We start from the raw sequence: 21,090 nt of genomic DNA on the forward strand, positions 1-21,090 counted from the left end.
TATTTGTACATCCAAATATTACTTTACGTGCAATATCATCTGGCTATTGTTCCTAATTGTGTTATGTTCCTTCTTGGGGTTTTGCTGTTCATAATAAAAAGTAAAACATAAACCATCAAAATGGGACTCCCGTAATGGTCATTTCAAGGGTGCATAGACTATATGGCTGGGCCAAAAACTACTCCAAAATTTGGTAAAATAGAAATCATGTATTATAATAATAGTAATACATGTATGATCAATGTAAATTTGCTGATCTTGACCAACTGGGCTTGTCTTGATGTTACACACAAAAAGCATCTCCTAATGACATTCTCTGTAGATGTGACCGAATTTGGCAACACAAGTTTTGGTGTCTTATAAAATGTCTCTTGAACAGGATTTCCATTTACTCTTCATTGAAGTGAATAAAATATTTCCCCAACAGAGCACAAAGAGTGTTGTAACTCACAGAGCGTCTAACCATTCCCTACTCTAACCGGAGGTAAAATGTTTGGGGCAGCCTGGCGGCCCAGAGGTACGGTAGCACTCACCACTAGGTTCCAGGTTGGAATCTCAAACAGGACACTATCTTCACAGAGTTTGCATATTCTCCCGGTGTTTTTGTTGGTTTATTCCAGGTACTCTGGTTTCCTCCCAAAAACATGCATTTAGGTTAATTGGCTTCCCCCCACACTGGCCTTAGACTGTAATAATGATATATGACTATGATAAAGACATTAGATTGTGAGCCCACATGAGGTACAGCTAGTGATTTGACCATGGATCATGGATACCCTAACAGTAAAGCTAAATTCAGGTGATAAAAGGGAAAATTAATGTTACATTTTGGGCTAAATTTTAGGTGGCATTCAATGATAAAGGTAGATTGATTGTTTGGGATTATCTTTTGTGGGCTGGTTGAGGGTCTGGTGGAGGTTAGGTTTATCAGTTTGGTATAGCCCAGGCTGCTGCTAATAGATAATGCGACTTTAACTTGTTATCATGCAATAATATATTTTTCTTTTAGTCTCCAATGATAATAAGTTTACAAATTGTCAGCAAATGTATAGAATGAAAGGCTCACCAGCCATCCTCAAGTTCAGATTTATATCAGTCTTGGAGCATAGCACCATGGCGGGGGCATAAATTGCTCTCGGTACTTATGTGTTTTGGCAGACAGTGAGGACCGAGGACGCTGATACCATCATCTCCTCAATAATTCATAACATTGAACAATCACGTCACTGAGCCACAATCTCTTTGCGTGTGAACAATATTCTGTCCCATGGAAGGAAAAGGGGGCATTTATTCATGTTAATTTTAAAATATGATTTTTTTCAGTTTAAACAAATATATTAAAATAATTAGACATTTTAAGCCTGTTATGTGTTTTTAAAAATTAATGAGATATAGTCCAAAACGCAGAAGGACCTTTTTACCGGAACATGTGCACTTGTTATTTCTTCCTTTACAAATCCAGAATGAAAGGGGTTATAGTTGTCCCTGGTTTTCCATAAACAGACCTACCAGTAATGTTTTTCCCCATTAAAATGCATGTCCTGGGAATGTTCCTGTGTTTTTAAAGGATAAAAATATTAATATTTGAGCAGACAGGTCTTCAGCTAGGTGTCCAGTATGCTTTCTCATTATACAATATGTAACTTTCAATAGCAACAATCCCTGCTCCAACAGAACAATTCATCAGAGGCTGTCGCTATGCACATTTTTCTTGCAATAATAAGGATGTAGCTTTGCCTTTGCAAATTTGTGGACACGTGACTTTCACATCTATATGAGCTTTTTGAACATCAAGTTTCAAATTGATGGAGTGAAAATTAAAAAAAAATCACACTTACCTTTAATCCCGCAGAAGATGCTGGACCCTCCCTCGATCTGGTCCCACGTCATACAGAATTCTTTGTAGCGCCGTGTGGCACCATCTTCATTCTTCTCTTCTGGCCTTCTTGCTACGTCACCTAATCTTGCACTGTGCAAGTGTGAGATCGGGTTATGTAGCCCGCTATAAAGGTGAAAAATGAGAGCCAATCTCACTGTGTATGGATGAGATTGCCATCTCCTTCCCCTTAGTGGAAAAACTACCTCCCGAGATGCGTGACCAGGAGGCTTTTTATATTCAGTTCTTTATTCAGACTCCTATTCAGTGTTGATCCTCACGGCTATCAAAACTTTAGGGGGGTGGTACTGCACCCTTTTTTTTTTTTTTTTTGAAGTTTAGTTTTGTTGGAGCTGATTCACTTCAGGTTAAAAATTGATGAAGGTCTAGATACATCTGTAGCATATTAAACACAAGAGAAAAGACAAATTTTAGATTTAGTGTGGTTGTCTTTAAGATGTTGGCACTCCGACACTGCATTGCCTAGATGGGACCCAAAAATTAAAATGAAAAACAATACCAAACGATGAATAAAAAGAATAACTTGTCAAGTGGAAATTGTGCTTGCCCAATTTAGAGATCTGAAAACACCTTGGTCTATAATGGACACTATAAATATGGCCTTCTGAGTCCAAACAGGACAAGATTATAATATTTCCAGAACATACAGAATATTAAAAACATAGAAACTTGTTGCTGGGCTCGGTATTCCCGTGGTTTAGCTGACATTTCATGAGATGCCGTACATTTGCGTTTTTTGGAACCGCGCTCTGGAGAATAGAACACAAGGACAGTATTGTAAAATATTTAGCACAGGCGTAGTGGAAACAAATGCCATTGGCGGTGATATAAATGTTGTTTATTGCATTTTTTTTATAAAATTGTTTAACTTAAAATCTTTTAGCCAGATTGGGAATGTAAATTTGGATCTAAGACTCTGAGTCACCAGCAGACGTTTATTATTATCCCAGCTAAGAGGCAAATTCCAGGCCCCTCTGTGTGTTTTCAAAGAGTGTTCTTGTATATTGTATAGAGAAGGCACGGATATATCAAGATGGGACAGTACATAGATGACTTGTCCTCAAAGTCAGGTTCACCCTTGTTTACAATAGCAGCAGCCTTGAACTGCTTTCACGACGTGCCTGCTAAAAGGAAGATGAGTCCGTGACACATGGCACTGTACTATTCTTCTTTTAGGACAGTAGTGGGCCCCTGCAGTCACTTGAATATATCCCAGTGTACTGAGCGGCCATCCCAGTTGTCCCTGGTATGAACTCAAACCCATTCTTTTTTTTATCCACTTCTGAGACATTTTTAGGTTCCGTTTATAGCCCTATGTGAACAAATGTATTTATTCACACATATACTGTGCATTCCCTTTCAAATGGACAGTGGGCAATCTAAAATAAGACTGGTACTATTTTTGGAGCAAACTGCAATGCACTATAATGTGTTGCCATGCAATTCAGGGTGGTACACTGGAGCAGGTGCATTGGGGTGCTATTTAGAATGAACCCAAATGCAAACTGCAGAAATGTGATAAATTAACAATCCCCTTGAGTTATTTATTTATTTTTTTGATCGAGCCTTGTATGGGAACAGCAGTCTTTCTGTAAGTCTGGGCAGTATGTCCCTGGTTGAGTCAGACTTACAGACCACCGCTCATCAAAGGCAGCTGGGTTGGCTCAGTGACTAGCACTCTTGAGAGTCCAACACTGGGTCCCAGGTTTGGATCTCAGCCAGGACACTATGTGCAAGGAGTTTGTATGTTATTCCTGTGTTTGCATTGGTTTCCCCTGGGCACTCCGGATTCCTTCCATATCCCAAAATTAGGTAAATTGGCTTCCCTTTAAAATTAACCATAGACCGTATTATTGACATAAGTCTATGATACGAACATTAAATTAAGAGCCCCTTTGAGGGGACAGTTGGTGACATAACCATGGACTTTGTAAAGTGCTGCATAATATGTCAGTGCTATATGAATGCAAGTAAATAATGCATGCTCCTGCTAATTGGGGAGTTCTGTTTCTGCAAGAGGTGTCCCACAAAAAGACCAAAGCTTCCTTATATAAAACAAATATTCTAGCAGAGCAAAGATCACTTCTTGGAATTTGATTTAATGTAACTGGAATGTATTTAGCAAAGTTATACTGTAGTGTTATTTGGGCTTTAATTATCATAAAGTGTCTATATTTTTCCTAAAGTAGACCTAAACTCAGAAAATAAAGGCTTGGTGTTTGATAGATTTCACCCAGTAATTTCACCAAAGCAGTACCTTTTATCTTGAATTATTCCTGAAATCGAAGGGGGCTTCCTTTACCTAGGCAGTCCTGTTCTGTAGCCTCATGGCTTTATATCTGCATTGTGATAATATCTTAGGCACTGTTGCCTCTGACTGCTGACCTCACCATATTGGGATTAAGAAAAAAGGATTTTAATGAAGTTACAACTGAGGTTTTCATTGTTCTCCTTGCTGAAAGAAAGCTGTACCTGAAAATCTGCAATGCAAGGGTCTCCTTGCCCTATTTATTCTGTGATATCTGCTTCCTCCACCTTATCTGCTGAGGGAAGAAACAAAGCCTCCTCCTGTTCTGTGACAGGCAGATCCACATAAATACAAAATACAGAACAAGGCATAGTAATTAAGAAATCTCAGTTGCAGGGAGACCATATTCAACACTAGTGACTAGTCATTTGCCTTCTGTTTGTCTTTTATTGGCACAGCTTCTATAGTACAGGTCCTCTTCAACATACAAGGAACGCGAAAAGTAAACTAGTTGGATCCATATAAATTTAGCACATTTTTATACTAGCTCCAAAGTTAAAATATAAATAAAATATCAGCACCACTTTATATTAGTTCATAGCATATTTAATGAATTGGATATCCAGGAATATATTTATAAAATGATTAAATGAAAATTAATTGCTATTTGAATAAATGCATTAAATCTTTCTTTCTTGTTACTTTTTACAACTTTTTATAACATAACAAGGACAGGACTTTTAGAGCTGCAAGACTTTAATCAGTGTCTCACTACCTGCAATGTAACATGTTTTAGGTGGTGGTGTTTAGGAAGCTCACTGATTTTAATAAAAACACAAAGAGAAGAGTGATGGTGCTCATCCATTATCCCAAAGTGTTCTGGTGTCACAGGAAGATATGACAAGAAGCAGCGGTGTTACCCTGCAGTGTGTCACTCGCAAAATTGTCTCAGTAAAAATACAATAATTGGCAAGCTAAAAGGTTCACATGTGTACTATAAGTGTGTATTTCATTTCTTGGCTTATAGTGAATGTTTCTGCTTTGTGTTCTATGTCTTTTTTCAACGCAAAGAAATACATTTTTACTATTGAAAGGGATTTTGGTTAGTTTCATTATCTAATGTATTGAATAATGTTACATATAGGAGGTTCAGAAGAAGTTTCTTCCATTCTTTTCACCCTGAGTCACACTTCCAGGCTGTGCACCGTACTGATATAACCATCAAGACTATTCATTTTACTGGAATGTGATTATTCACAGGAATTTCTACACTAACCCAACATTTTCTTACCCTGACCACTACAATTACTATTTTTATAGTTAAAGGAAAAAAAGTCACGCATCTGTGGGATGTAGTAAAGATTAGTCAGTCATCATAGCTAGAAATGTAATACTTTAAAACAGTCTGAGGTTCCACTGTCTTATTATTAATATTATTCTTATTACTATTATTATTATTATTGTCTCCACTTTATAATCTGGATCTGGAAAATATAATCCACCTTTACAATATGGTATACATTGACTAGCTACAACAGTAGTCTCTGTTAATGAAATGGTGACCCACATTCATCTAAAAGCATATTCAGAGTTCAAAAATCTATTGTTTTATTTAGATCCGTTCCCGGGAAGTGTATACTTGAAATGTACTTCCTGGAAGCTTTGCACAGACACAGCAGAGCGACACAGGTGAGGCCTTGACATGTTTTGTGTTGCATGGAATTACACATAGAGCAAAATATTTGTCACATACACCGTGTGTCAATTAATTCCTGCTGAATGGAGAGTTCAACAGTGGCAGCGTTTTCTAATGAAACGAGTATTTTAGGGTCAGTTATTCAGAAAAGTTGAAAGAAAGTGAGAAATCTTTACATTTCTAAATAGTCTTCAGCTACAGTAACATATTTTGTAGCCTCTGTATGCAATCCATGCAATTGTACAGGCAATTGGATCAGATGTGTGTATTCATTTAATGGAACTAAACCCACAGTACTCACCTGTTCCCATTCTGTTGCAGGGCTCCACCATCTTCATTCCCTTTTCTTTTTCTTAAATTGATCTTTAAGCCAAATTTGGCTAGGCCAGTATGACGTAACTCAACCTTATGGTAGGGACATTGGATTGTGAGCCCCTTTGAGGGACAGCTGTTGACATGACAATGGACTTTGTACAGTGATACATAATATGTCAGTGCTACATAAATACTGTGTAATAATAATAATGATAGTAATAAATACATTCCCAGTATGTGCAAGTATCTCAGGCAACAAACCCGAGGTGCGCAGCTCAGTAGAACTTGACACCTGGGTGGGTAAAAACAAAGATTGCAGAGGGATATTAGCTGTCTCTTACAGCCTGATCACCAGTTTTTCAAAGTGGGACTGTAGGTCCATTTTAAAGTTTGACCTGCGGTAGGAATGTAATGATGGCCAAGCACTCATTTGTGTTATTGGACAACTTCATAATTTCCTAACCAGCTTTTGATTTTTATTATAATTGAAATTTGTAATGCAAGTATACATTCACTAGGAAAATGTTTTGAATTTTACAAAGAGAAATTGCTGCCATTAATTTTCAACTTTTTTGGTTGTTTAGTAATAATATTGGATTGTTCATATTTTTTATTATTTTAAATAAAAAATCAAACAAAAGTTGAGATCAAATTGGCTAGCCTAAAGAATGTAGACTGTAGGCTGCGTTTGCCTGAATACTTTTTGGATAAAAACTGATGCACAAATTATATAAAGCAAAATACTTGTGAAGTCCAGGATACTTTTCAAAACCTGTTGCACAGTGTTTCTAACAAAATTAAACCTCCACTGTGCAATATATTGCATACTTGAACTGTGAGATTGCCTGATATACTAGAATTCACTATATGAATTCCTTTTTATAGAATTTCACACATTTTACATGCAGACCAAGCTGTACCAAGTAGAAAACTGGTAAACTAGGTTATCTTTATTCCTATGGTTTAAACCTCATCTCCTGACATTCTTTTTAAGATTTAGGTTTTTATTTTAGGTGCCAATGATTAGTTGTGGGGTGTTTTTTTTAGTTATTAAAGGTTTTTTTTTCAGAAAACAAAGTAAACAGAAATACAAACAATAAGACAGGTTTCAAGTTTCCATGACTGTTAACAGTATACAGATATGAAATCAAAATGAATTTGAAACAATGAGTAAGTAAAAGGCGATATCAAAGTAAAGTCCTGAGGCATATGACAATCCACATTTAGTAGAAAAGTGCATATGAAGAAATTACAAAAGTTTGGGAGGGAGGTTAGAAAAGGGAGGGTAGGTTTACCGGAGTAGAGACAAGGGGACAATAAGTGCAAATAAAAAACAAAAATACAACATTAAGAGTACACGTATACCATACAATCAGTAATATGCATGAAAAACTCGGAATGCAACAGTAGAGGAATAACAAACAATTCATCAAACACATGTCTGGAGTAACAGTATGAAGGAACTCGGGTCTTCCATGACCCCACGTGAGAAGTCACTTAAGTAAAGTAGAATAAAGGCAGGTATTCTAATCTTGACTGAGTATTTCAAGATATTGAGTATTATCTTTGAATAGGATTCAAGAGGCCTAGATGTCAAGTGAACCGTGAGGAAGTATCACGTAAATTGTGGTAGCCCTCCTCCATATTTCAGTTTTCCTTTACCATTTGAAGCCAGCATTTTACCTAGGGCTCCCTGGCATCCTTCCAATAATGCGGTATTTGTGCCCTAGGGCCAAAGTGTCGTAGCTGAAATTATTGGCCAGTTGTGTATCGGTCTCAGTACCTCTGGGGACAAAAGTGTACTAAGGGGCGAATAGAGTTATGGGGTGTTAACATTTTGTGGTATATCAGCTGTAATCTTTTTTGTCCAAGAGGAAAAATATTATGCAACTGCCTAAAAAGTACAACTGGAACAGGGCTTTATTACTAATTTTTGTTTTTCCATAGTATATGCACGTCAGCAGGGCTGCCATCAAGGTATACAAGGGGTGCTTTACTATCAGTCCCTGATAAAAAGAGTTTGCTGGAAACTTTGGACATGGGGGAGAAGGGCCCAGGAAGTTTAGTCAGTGTTCTCCTCAGCCCCTTTTAGCCGAGTGCACCACAATTTGTACAGAGCTCTAAAGCCTATTTAAGCTCATCTTTACCCAGTCTTTAGGGTGACAAAACTGGGATAATTATATATATATATGTATACGTGTGTGTAATTCCTAAAGTGCCACTATAATAATGAAGAAAACTATTAAAGGGTTCCCCATATAATTCTGTGAACTGCATGCCTTACTTCTATTCTTTTCTGTTTTTTCTCATCTATTTATTACAAACTTTCCTAAAATGAAATGCACCATTTTTCTCATTGCCATCCGCAGTACATACACCCCAGTGATGTTAACTCCAGCTAAACACCTGTCAAGTTTTGCATCAAGTTCAGTGGTATCTCTATTATCCTAGCCACAGCCCTGAGGCATTGTGTGTCACCTCAGGCAGTTCCCTAGCCAGCAAGGAAACTCTCCCTGTAATATTAACTCTAAACCCCATCAGGCTTTCCTTATGGCCTGAATATGCTTTATACACAAACTGTAAATAATTCTATACTTTAACAAAACCCTAGTTTTCAAATAGGCCAGTTGGAGGAATCCATCAGGAAATATCGCCACCAATAGTGTCAGCTTTGTATGGGATTTATTCATACAGGCCTTTATAGTCTATCTTGTTAGGTATTTTTCTCCCGTATCAAGAACTGCACGCGGGTCTCCTGCTTTCAGCGGCTCTCAGGAGTGGGCCCGTTATAGAAAGTTTAAAAGGAAAAAATGATTGGCAAAATGTTCTCGCCGCGTATTTCTGCATAAACATGACACTGAGAACGTTTCATTAGCATTAAAGACATAATATGAAAAGAGCCAGCATAATGGGCTAATGTGCTTGAGAGCTGTTTCTGGATCCCTACTTAACACAGTGGGACTTTCTGTAGCATGCAGAGTTAAGAAACAGCTTAGTACATAAGTACTGTTTGTGTCCAATGCTGCTTCCTGCTACCGTCAACACGCACAAAACATCAAAGGAGAGAGCAGATTCCTGACTTCACTCTGTGAATATAACATATCGGGTGAATTTCTCGTCAAGGCGGCCAACAGGCTCTGGTGTTACATAAACAGCACACACAGGATCTGTGGGGCACAAGCTATGTAAAAAAGGTTGCTCTGTGTTAGTAAAGAAGGAGAATACATTAAAATAAGGGTCTGATTAAAGCTGAATTTTGAGATAACTAAATACTAGAAGCATGTGCATTATCACTTAAATGTGTGCAGTAATCCATTATGAAACTTTGCCTATGTGCAGCTGCGTAAAGCAGAGCTAAACATGCTATACTCCTCTTTCCTTGTTCCAACAAGGCAGCACCGTCTCCTTTCTTCTTTTCTTCTTAGATACAATCTTTGGCCATCTTTATTGGGTAGACTGGGTGAAGTAACTCCTACATGCCTGTGTGGGAACTCTATTCAGTCCTTGCAAGGCCATGGAAACCCAAGGTATCCTGGCACCCAACGCCAGAGCTGTGCAGGAGTGCCTATTGCAGAAGGAACATTGCCTCTCCCTTACTGCAATAATGTCCTACCTGATCCACCAGTCCTACCAGTGGAGACCAGTCTTGTGCCAACCACCCTGTATTGTAGTCCCAGTCCATCAGGATGCTGCACCTCCAATGAGTCTTCCGTAAATCCCCAGGCTTAAAGGAAGGTTTGGCAATGGACCATAGAATGCTGGTGTGAGATGAATAGCTCCAAAAAGAGCTTTTGCAAAGGTTTGGCCAGCTATTAAGTGGAGAAATCCTTCATGAAACTTTGATCTTTTAGGGAATTGTTAGATACAAATACCATTTCTAGATATCCCTATAGTAAAGCAAATTCACTCTGTTGGATTTTAGTTCTACTTTTAGGCTCAAGGTGTTAGAGGGTGATATGCTGTTTTTATTTCATCTCATTGCAGAAAGTTTTCTCAAGTATATTACCATTGTTGAACAACCAGACTCAAACATACCTAGATGATAAGGAAACCTATAGGAAATAATATTAAAGATAAACATAGGCATGGAGATTGTCATGTAAATATATTCTTTAATAACCACATGGTCCGCTTCATGCGCACCAAAATGCATTTGTAAACCAAGATATCACCATGTAAGCATAGCAGTGATATCTCTAACATCTGCATAATACAAACACTAAATATATACATAATACAAAAACACAGGGACCTTTGTAACAAAACAGAGCTAAATCTGCACCAAAACACAACTGTACTAAAATCCTGGCACCAATAACTAATTGGCTAGTGATCCCAGTGAGTGATGTAAAGTCATCATCTTCAGGTTTGCAGAGTATGTAGTGTGGTTGTGCCAGTATGTAGTTGGGATGTTTAGGTGTTAAGACAATAGCTGTCCCAATTCTGGTCCTAAACAAACAAAAGTTATCCGAAGAATTAGGTTTCTCCTCATAATTGGCTTACTCTTTGAAGTGGGACAAAGAGTATGGCATTTGGAGAGCTGCTGCTCTTTTGAATTTTAAAAGATTCAAGTTGATAGGTTTCTGCATCTACAGCACAATTAACATTTCTAAATGTTTCTTATACAATAACAATTTTTCACTTTTAGCATTCAGGTCCCTTTTAATATACAATTAAACATTTTATTTCATTATCTTATACAACAGCCTTTCCAAGTGATTGTATATTAATATTTTTGGTGAAGTAGCATTCATATGGAAGCACTTTAAAGACTTTGTTGATTCTCACAGTTCAAATACAAATAAAAAATAAATATTAAATAAAATGTCTGCAGCAATTAGCAAGAAAAAGACACCATGCTGTAAAATGTTCCTCCATGTGATCATCAGATATTGGGTTCATTAATTTAAGCTGTTGATGTGTTATCATATGGGTGTGAAAAGGGTGTACAAAGCACTGACTCACCTTTTGAATAAGAACCTCGTCTACTAATTATGTATAGGACAAATACACTTAATTTATGTCTTTCTTCCTTTGTAATTGTATCCTGTAATTATAATCATTCTGTCACCATCATTAATTAATGTCCTGCGGCCCCAGCAATTGTTTATCTAATGCATAAGTATATACAAGATGAATGCACATAGCTTCAAGCGTGGAGCCATACATTAATGCAACGTATAATCAAAGAAGTACACATTAAAGTGGCAGACAATGCTTAAATGTGTTTATTCCATAGCATGTGTATATGTAAAGAAATAAATATATAAATATTTGCTTCCTAAATGACAGCCAAAGATGACAAATTGTATGGTCAAATCAAAATAATGTGATAAAGCAGTATGGTTATACTAAGGCTATGTTCACATTGGCCATGAGGTTGCAGTGCATTTGCCACTTCCTCATGCCAGGGAACCAATGCCTCTGGGGAGTTGATACATGCAGCGTCACCCGGCTGGTGTGAATAGGGGTGGTGATAAGTGGTACTTTTACCTCTTACATTAGTTGTCAAATGTGCAGACGCTAGTTCTTTATGAACCAGCATTGAAGTGGGAGTGACTGAGCCGTTACAAGGTGCCAGCCATGCAGGATCCCTTGATTCAAACTCAGGTATAAACCTGCCTACAACAACTACAATTCTCTAGTATTTATATAGCACTGACATATTAGGCAGCGCTGTATAAAGTCCATGTCACTAGCTGTCCCTCAAAAAGGCTCACAGTCATTAACACAGTCTAAGGTCAATGGGGTGGGGGGACCTAACTCCATGGTTTTGGAATGGGGGAAGAAATCAAAGTACTTAGAGGAAACTCACACAAACACTGGGAGAACCTGCAATCTCTATGCAGATAGTGCATAGATAGATAGAGATTGAGATCAAGGACCTAGAGCTGCCAAGGCCAGAGTGCTAACCTCTGATCCACATTGGCATTGTTGTGTGTAGAAAACCATTTTACCAGTGTGGTTCCAGTAACCTCTGTGAGAAACCACTTCTGCTACACAACCCTTAGAACTGGCTAACCAGATGGGAGAAGAAATGTGACCATCTCTGGTGACAAAGATAGCATGGAAACTCAGAAACAATCAGGCTTGTTTTTGCTCTGCATAAAGACTGACTTTTCTAGCAGGTTTAAAAAGTTCATTTGCTGTATTTGGATAATAGTGTCCCTTTAACACTGACTTGGGTCCTTTTACTTCTTCTATTTCATATCTAAAACTGCCAGTTTAATAGCATCTTAGCCCTTTGAGGTCTTCACGTAGGTCATCTTCAATTCGCTTTGATGACAGCCTGGCTATTTAAACACCTCTTCATCATACAGGTCATCCAGCTTCATATTAGCGGCACTCATAAAAAAGATCTTTGTAACCCAAACAAGAAATAGTAGCAACACACAAGGGGAGATAAAGGTCGTAAACAGGTTGACATGGAGCACAGTGAAGAACAAAGGACTCTTTATAATAGCTACAGTCCAGATGCATAATTAATATTGCTGCTTGTGTTGTGTATATGCCATCAACACAGCTTGATTTACAAAAACCAGACAGGATGGAACACCATTGTCAAGAGCCAAGATTGGAACCCTCTGTTAGTCTACTAATGTATATAATGGTAGTAGGTGGAGTCCTTTCTTTCCTCCATGTAAAATAATAATCCTACCTTCTGAGTCACTGGTGATGGCAGCTGGTTAGGGTAATATGTCTTAAAGGGCTGCTAGAGTGAAAAATATTGTATTTTGGATATTGTTTATGATTGTTTGTATATGGTTCATACGTGAGACAATTTCCTTTTCATGTCTTTATATTTAATTTTCTCCATATTATCATGCAGACCACACAGTTGGGATAAATGACAGCCATCATCTTGTATATGAATGGGTACCTTCTCTTTCTGTAACATACCCTAAGTAGTGTTTGTTTAAGTTGGGCTGAAATTTGTTTGACACTAATTTAAATAACAGGATTAACCACTTTAAGATAATCTTGTATATTGTATACAATGAAACATGTTTCTTTTATAGCTGTAACACCCACTCGTGAAATGATTTACTTTTCCATTTGTGTTACAAGTTGTAGGTATGGCACAGAAGTGTGTCTTATCTATGTAATATGTCCATACTTTGTGCAGTTATCCTTTACTCCCCTGGTGGTATTACCGAGTGAGGCTCAGGGTTAAATTTCATTGCAAAAAGTGGTAACCCCCTGCCACACTCGGGGTTGAATTGAGGGCTTACCTGGTCCTCATGAGCTTGCGGCGTCCTCCAGTGATGGCGGCCCGGCATCTGTGACCACTTGGTGATGCTTGGCTGGCATCTGTGCCCCGTTGGCGATGCCTGGCATATGCCTTCTCTGGCCTCATATCCCGGCATGTGAACGTTGGAGACGCAAAGCTAGGGGATGCAGATGCCGGTGGCACATGCAACGCGTGTGTGTGCGGGCGGAGTGTGTTAGGGGGCAGTAGCGGTGGGAACTTAAAATTAGAAGTATTTTTAAATGTCAAATGTACTGATTTGACATTTAAAAATGCTAAAATAATCATACGGCCAGGGAGGTTAATTTACCCATCAACCAAGTCTTGTATTCACCTGCCAATGTTCTTACCAGATCCACAATGTGTGGCCTATAAGGAGCCACACAGCCACCACTGATAATATTTCCTTGGGGACACTCAACTCTTATGACCAAATCTATTCACTCTTTACCATAGAACTGCTCATTGTATACAGGTATCTTTTAATTTATCTTCCTCTTCTTACCTCCAGAACCCTTTCAAAGTCTTTTACTTGTCTTTCCACACTTGCCAGATTCACAATATGTACAAGGGAGCTACTAGGAGTCCATAGTCATATCAGTACCTGTTTCTCAAAGGAACTCACAGTCTTATGATTTACTTTTGCACATGCATGCATCTATACCAATAAAAAGGCCATCTGATATTAGGACACAAATATAATTGTTATTTGAAGATCCAATACTATTATAACAATTCAGAAAATGTCACAATTGAGGCCACTTATATCTATCTGATCAGGATGGTGAAGGACCTGGAATTCAAGTGGGAAGTTGCAAACAGGAAAAGTTTGTGGGTATATGTGCACCCTACATGGCTAAGATTTACAACAGCAAAGCAGTAGGTGACATAAACGAGCTGATATACTAATAGTATTCATACTGTATTCACTTACCAGGGTGAATTATTATCTTGCAAGGCAGAACTTAGTTTAGTGAATGTAGTAAAAATCCACTTTGCCAAAAATACCAACTAATGTGCAAGGAGATCTTAAAAAAAAAAAAACAAAAACAACAGAATGCACATGATTGGATGGCTGGAGTCAGCAGAGCTTCTAATTTACCAAACAAGGTAAAATATGCATTGGAATAATTCACTTTGCTAGGTGAACAACCTATAGTTCTTTAGTAAATCAACCTCAAAGTGTTAGGCTGGCAAGAAGGTTCTGCAAGTAAATTTAATGACAATGTAGTGTCCTGAGGGGCACCTCTTATAAGTACCTAGGAGAGCTCTATAGTCTATCTGTTCCTTTGTAGATGAAGTAGGAATGGTGAGAGCCTCTTGCGTATAATGTTTGACAATAAAAGTTGGGCATTTGTATATTGCTGTTGTGTTTTGCAGGATTGATAAACTGTGCGACTCTGTCCCTTTACACATCACCAGGGTTAAAATCATTGATAGAGGAAGCATCAAGTTTTATGACTGGTAATACCCCACCAGAGGTGAAGCTGATTAGACTGAAATCCCCGCTGAACTGTAAAACTTTAATTGAAGTTTCACACAGGATACCGAGATGCTTCTTGCTGGGCCGGCAGTGTCACAGTGACTCCCCCACCTGTGGGAGCAGAGACGTCTCACATACAAGAAAAACAAACCTCATCATTTTTCTTGATGACTTGATTTGATTTGCTCGTAACTCACTGGTTGTGTTTAAAGAAACTCCAGGCCAGGCACAAAAAAGAAAAAGCATAATTTTAGATTGTAAGCCACATCTGCATTTTTCATTCATATTCAGTCGTAATTCACATCACCATACATTGGCTTGTTTTACCTCCAGAAACCTGAGAGCAGCATGAATTTAGGAAAACACCAACCATTGTAAGCATAAGGATCTGAGCCAAAAGTGGACCCACCAAGCTTTAACAAAACCATAGTTTGTACAGTAACTAGAACAGGTGCTGATGAAGATTTGCATCTTAAAATAGAAAGTTCTGGGGCTTAAAATTGTAATAAATACAAAGAGGACATGGGTCCATAATTTGGCTGGGTGGGGAGAAGTTGTGGACGGGTGGCTTGCCTTGTATTGTGACCCAACTTTTCAGTAACCACCCAACAACAGCCGAATGGTTACTGAAAAATGCCAAGTGGTATGCCCAGCTAAAAAGGGGTTGGCGAGAAAACTGGGTATGCATATATAGGTAAAGGTACACATTGAATAAATCATTTTTCTTGCATAATTTACTCCTCTAGCAAAGTCTTGTGTGTGCATCGACTGCTACAGATTTCTGTTCAAAAGTAAAATCTTATTTTTATAATGGTTGTTTCTTGTGGAGCTAAATGGGACCATGATGACTTCTTCATCTCATCACATTATGGTGCCGCTGAGGCTTATAGTAGTTGACCAGTAGCCAGTCTGATCATATGATTATCATGGTTGTCTCTGTATTAGAAAAGGGCATTAAAAAAAATCTAAAATTAATACATTTGCTTAATTCTGCTAATACCCCTGTCTTTACTATCACCTCATCAAGGTCTCACATCTTTGTCTTCTGTTGGGTGGCCAATTTCATTGCTTTGAGTTTTTTTGTCCCTGACACCCTGCCGCATTAACTTCATGTTACACATGTGATCCAGAGTGTGCACGGCACTGCTAGTCTAATGTGAAGGTGTTTGTTATCCACCGATTAGACGATATTCAGAATGTACTTCTGGAAACCTAGGAGTAGTGTCTACTTCTTCTTTCTCCATCCTCCATCACCGATCACATTCAAACATCCAGCGCAATGTGGAATTGTCTTGATGATCTTGGAGAAACAGTAACGAGGGTGTTCTGGCATCAAAACCAGAAGCTTTCCAGGATCTCCACAGCGTAGTAGTAATAAGTGACTTGGTAAAGTATTATCCTGAAGCAAATTGGCTATTATACTCTACTACACAGAGATTTATTTTCAGTTTTATCTGGAATATTTTAAAACTAAAAAATGCATGTAAAACCTCCAGTGAACAAGGATTTTTTATTTTGGAAATTGGTGGTCCTTTTTCCAAGGCTACAAAATCATCATGAGCAGGCGTCACAATAAGCTGTCGGGGGACCTAATATGTCTGCACTTTCTGTAACAATTCAACAATGGCCGGTCCCATATTCATACAATAGTAAATTCTTGAAACATTTTAATTACTTTTGAAGTATAAATAACCTCCAAATGTGTTGTCCATACAGAGATTTTCTATTGTATTTATCGGTGCTACACAAGTACATCACTGCACGCCATTGAGAGATTCTAATATAGAAGTTAAAGCTCTAAACCCACAAAAGATTAATAAAGTTAGAACTTCTGTTAAGTTTTTACTGCTGCTTACATCCCTTTCAGTGCCCTACAGGTGACACAGAGAAAAAAAAACTTTTCCTAAGGTATCCAAAACCAACATAACTGATTTACAACTTGCTGAAGAGTTTGCATTAGTGGTTGTTGATTTTCCTCTTTACTGTAGAGAAAAGGGAAGGAAGTTTGTTTTATTGGATAGTGAAGGAGCAGCAGCAGTTCACCTCCCCGGCCATAGTGTTCTTTTTTCCGGTCAGCATTTTTATTTTCTGCACATGTGCATGCAGCTGATTGGCTCCTATAGCTCATTCCTTAAGTATGAGTGCTGCTATACAGGGAACTACAAGAGGCTGATACAAAGTCAAATTCAGGTACTCAACTATCTACACTTATCAAATGCAGTTAATTATGTCTAACTGCATTCATCTGTGTTTTTTTATATCTTCCTGGAGTTCAGCTATAAGACAATACAATAAACAGAGCAAAAGATATGAAACTTGTCTAATTGGCCAGGATTTGGGAATCCACAAAGGTGAAATTCACTGTTTTATCGACATTTCTTTCTCCTCTCGTCTTCTTTTATTGGCACTGAGCAATGAATCCCAGGCTGGCTGTGTAACTGTTTACAATGGCAATATAGACACCTTAAACACAGTGCTATTAAACACATATTAAATGATGGAGCGACTGTTGAAACGGAGCACAAGGTGTTACTACATGGCTAATTTTCTGTTTATTGCACTTCTTGAACCCGCGGTTGGCGGAGGCCGGAACGGCAGCTAGAATGTTGCCTGGGTAGCAGTAACGAGATTCTGTTCTCTTAATGCTTCCATAATGTTGTTTGCTGGATAGAATTTGAGCTGTGAGAGATGACACCAGGCTGGGCAGCCCGAGAGCTGAAAGGAACATTTCAGTAATACAGAGCTGATCAGTATCTTCCACGAAGAGGGCGTTATGGGCCTACGAGCCTACATATGCTGGATCGATTTATAGCTACCCCCTTGGCTATTACAGATCACATTGCACAATTAATGGAGTTTTCAAAAAAAAAAAAAAAAACTTCTTTCCCTAAAGAGGAATGCTGGTCTCAGGCACACGGGTCTTTAACAAAATATGTCAGGAATGATAATGTCATCTTTAAATTGAATCTGTGCTTTGCTTATGCAGGGTAAAGCAGTGGTTTGCTTTAGGTCATGATTCCTTTGTCTATAACTCTGTGAAACCTAAAACTTTAATGACTAGTATATTATAAATACAAAGCTTGTGGACTCCTGACTATCACATCTACAGTATATGGCCAAATGTGTGGGGGCACCCCTCCACATTTTTTAGGATGTTGCTAGCGAAGGGTTCTGTTAATGCTGCAGCATACAAAATCATTTTTCATGTCTAAGTCATTTTCAAAATTGGGGAGAACCGTTTCTCGTTCAGCATACCTTTGCCCCAGTGTGCAAAACCAAATTCATAAAAATATAGGGTGACCAGTCTGGTGTGAAGGAACTCGAGTGTCCTGCACAGAGCCCTGGCCTCATCCCTACTGAACACGCTTAGCATGCGCCGGAATGCTGATTGTGCACCTGAGCGTTTCATTTGACATCAACACCTGACCAAATAGGCACAAATTTACACAGAGATCATCCAAAATCTTGCAGAAAATCCTACCAGAAGAGTTTGTTTCAGCCACAAATAAAGAACTGGGAATGGAGGTTAGGAACTACTTGCTAACCCCCAACCATGTATTGGAATGGAATGTCCATCAAGCATAGATAGGTGTTATAATCAGGGGTGCACAACATTTTTACCATTGTTGTCAAGAAATGTTTTTCACTTTTAGTCAGTTTCACTATCAACAACAAAGCAGGAGATATTCACCCATTTTTGTTAACATCTTGAGATGATAGTGAAATATGATTTTTTTTCTATGTTTGGTCTATATGTCCCTCCTTCCCTTGGCAACAGGTGCCCTTATATTGGGATACCTGGTATTCTATAATATCCTATCAGATAATATGTATCTATTCACTTTGTTTTGCTCTAGTACATTTCACCACCCCAGTCTCCATTCTTATGGAAATATCAAGATCTTTCTGGAATTAGGCCGAAAATATCATCTACATTTTTTCCTTTTGTTTCAAAATTTTCTTTAGCGTGTTCATTGTGTCCTTTTGTATCTCTCCCCCTCCTCCCACCTCTTTCATTATAAAATATATTCTAAAAGAGCTTTTTTTTTTTTGTCACCAAAAAAAAAAAAGTCACGCTTGACTGATAGTGCCTTGCTTTGGATGGTGAAACATTATGAAAGTTTAATTTTTAATTAAATCTGAAATACCAATTATAACGGAGAGATATTTTAACCTGCTTCTTTTCAGACTGCCTGGAGTTACGTTCGGATACTGAAAATCGCTGCACCTTAACAAAACAGAGCGATAAAACTGCTCGTCAGCCTGGTAAGTACCCGCGACCTTACCTTTTGTTCTTCTCAACATCGTTATTAGTGTGCATGAAACAAAGAATTTAGTAATTGGAAGTAGGTGAAGAAAAGTGACCTTGTGTTGTTACATGAGCAAACAGACATTCTTGTAATTTCTCTAAAATATTTGACTCTGTTAAAAGAGAGACACGGAGTCTTTGTTTGCTGTTTGTGCTACTTTATGTTTGTTTGTACAGAAAATATAAAGCGACATACTCCATATATTCTCCAGGCTTCATTGTCGGGGGGCAATGTTTCGCTGCACCCAGTGACATTACCATTGTTACAAAGATGTCTGTACAAAGGCAAGATGAAAGCACATTGTTAGTGAGCTCCCAGAGTCCTTTGCACCTTTCGTCGTTAATGCCAACTTGCGTTTTCCATGGCTGTATGATGTACGCCGATTAAAGCCCCAATATTCCATTTTTAGAAATGTTGTTTTCAACCCACCTGAATGTTCAAGAAAGGTAATTATGTATGAAACAAAAACAGATATATTCTGAGGGCAGCACTGTTAGGTTGGGAAGGATATATTTATTACGGGCACTTACTACAACTTTTTGGAAGAATTCTTTACTTTTGCTTGAAATGTTAAAATGTCAACATAAATGTAGAAACTGACTTGTTTATGGGGGTTCTGGCTTTATGGATGTTGCTTTCATCATAGCTAGATAAATAATGATAAAGAAACATTAAGATAAAAAAAAGTAATAGAGAGTTTGGGGTGATAGATAAATGTGGCTTTTTTCTTTCAGAGATAAGCAGCCACATAATTGTGTGACACCTTACAAATATAAGTGAAAGCAAGACATAATTTTATCAATTTTATCTTAAATATTTATATTATTATAATTTAATTTCATTGTAGGGGGCATGTTACTACTACAGCCCAACCCCCGAAGATTTTTAATATATATTAATCTCATTGCAACTGACAGGTAACAGACTACATAAAGTCTTGACTAGAAGCCGCTTCTAGTTATATCATATTTTTAAAAATATCTCTTTCACATATTGGAAAATAATGTTAAACTTTTTAAAAAGTTTTTTAAAACTTTTTTTGGGGAGTTCCCCTCTCTATCTCTACTGCTGTTGCGCTAAAGACTTAAGGGGAAACCTACAGCCTCCTAGAATACTTGCGTCACATATCCCAGAAGCCTGTGGGTGCTCCTTTTGCGTATGCCTAAGATCGGGCATGTATCATCAAGGGGCTTTCCTCTAAAAACAAAAAAGTGCTCAATCTCACAAATACACAGTGAGATCGGTCCTTTTTAAAAACAATTTGGACATGTCACCTGATCTCACTCCTGTGCAGTGCGAGATCAGGTGGCATGAAGAAGAACCCCGGAATAAAGAAGATGGCGGCATTAGACAGAACAATAGGCCCGTGAAAAAAAGAGAGAAGCCAAGACAGGACGGGACATGCTGGGCTGGTTTGTGGATAGATCGAGGGCTTTTCCCCCTAGGTCACTGAATTTTTTTTCCTTAGTGAAAGTTCCGTTTAACGTGGCTTATCATGGATTTTGTAGGAAATCAGTAGACAAGAGAGGAGAAAACAAACATCACAAGATATAGGCTTGATAGAAGTTGTAGCCGGGAGCCAGCTTGCAGGTCAAGAATCAACAAAATAGTGTTTGCTTATATTTTATTGTCCCTTTGTTTTTCAGAAGGATAAAGCAGAAACTTTAACCTCCTTGCAGTTAAGCCCGACCTTCACTCGGGCAAAAAAAAATTGCAAGGATGGTTAAGCCCGAGATTTTTCACTTACCTGGTCCCCCTGTGCTCATCCAGCGTCGTCCTCCATCGTTCATCGTCCGCCGATCTCTCCAGCGTCGGGCGCCTTCGTCGGGTGCCAGCGGGACCGCCGGGCCAGCTGATCACAAGATGCCGGCCGGCGGAACACAAGATGCCGG

General features: G+C 38.4%; 1 protein-coding gene across 4 annotated transcripts in view; it reads left to right on the top strand.

The window, feature by feature from the left end:
• Nucleotides 1-21,090, top strand: part of ZBTB20 (zinc finger and BTB domain containing 20) — a 523,160-nt gene that overhangs the window by 227,802 nt on the left and 274,268 nt on the right. For all 4 annotated transcript variants that reach the window (XM_072398416.1, XM_072398417.1, XM_072398415.1 and 1 more), the window contains one exon: nt 19,077-19,154. The gene's annotated coding sequence lies outside the window, so the exon portion shown is untranslated. The remainder of the gene's footprint in view (nt 1-19,076; nt 19,155-21,090) is intronic.

Source organism: Pyxicephalus adspersus, chromosome 1 (assembly GCF_032062135.1).
Source record: "Pyxicephalus adspersus chromosome 1, UCB_Pads_2.0, whole genome shotgun sequence".
Classification (NCBI taxonomy): domain Eukaryota; kingdom Metazoa; phylum Chordata; class Amphibia; order Anura; family Pyxicephalidae; genus Pyxicephalus; species Pyxicephalus adspersus.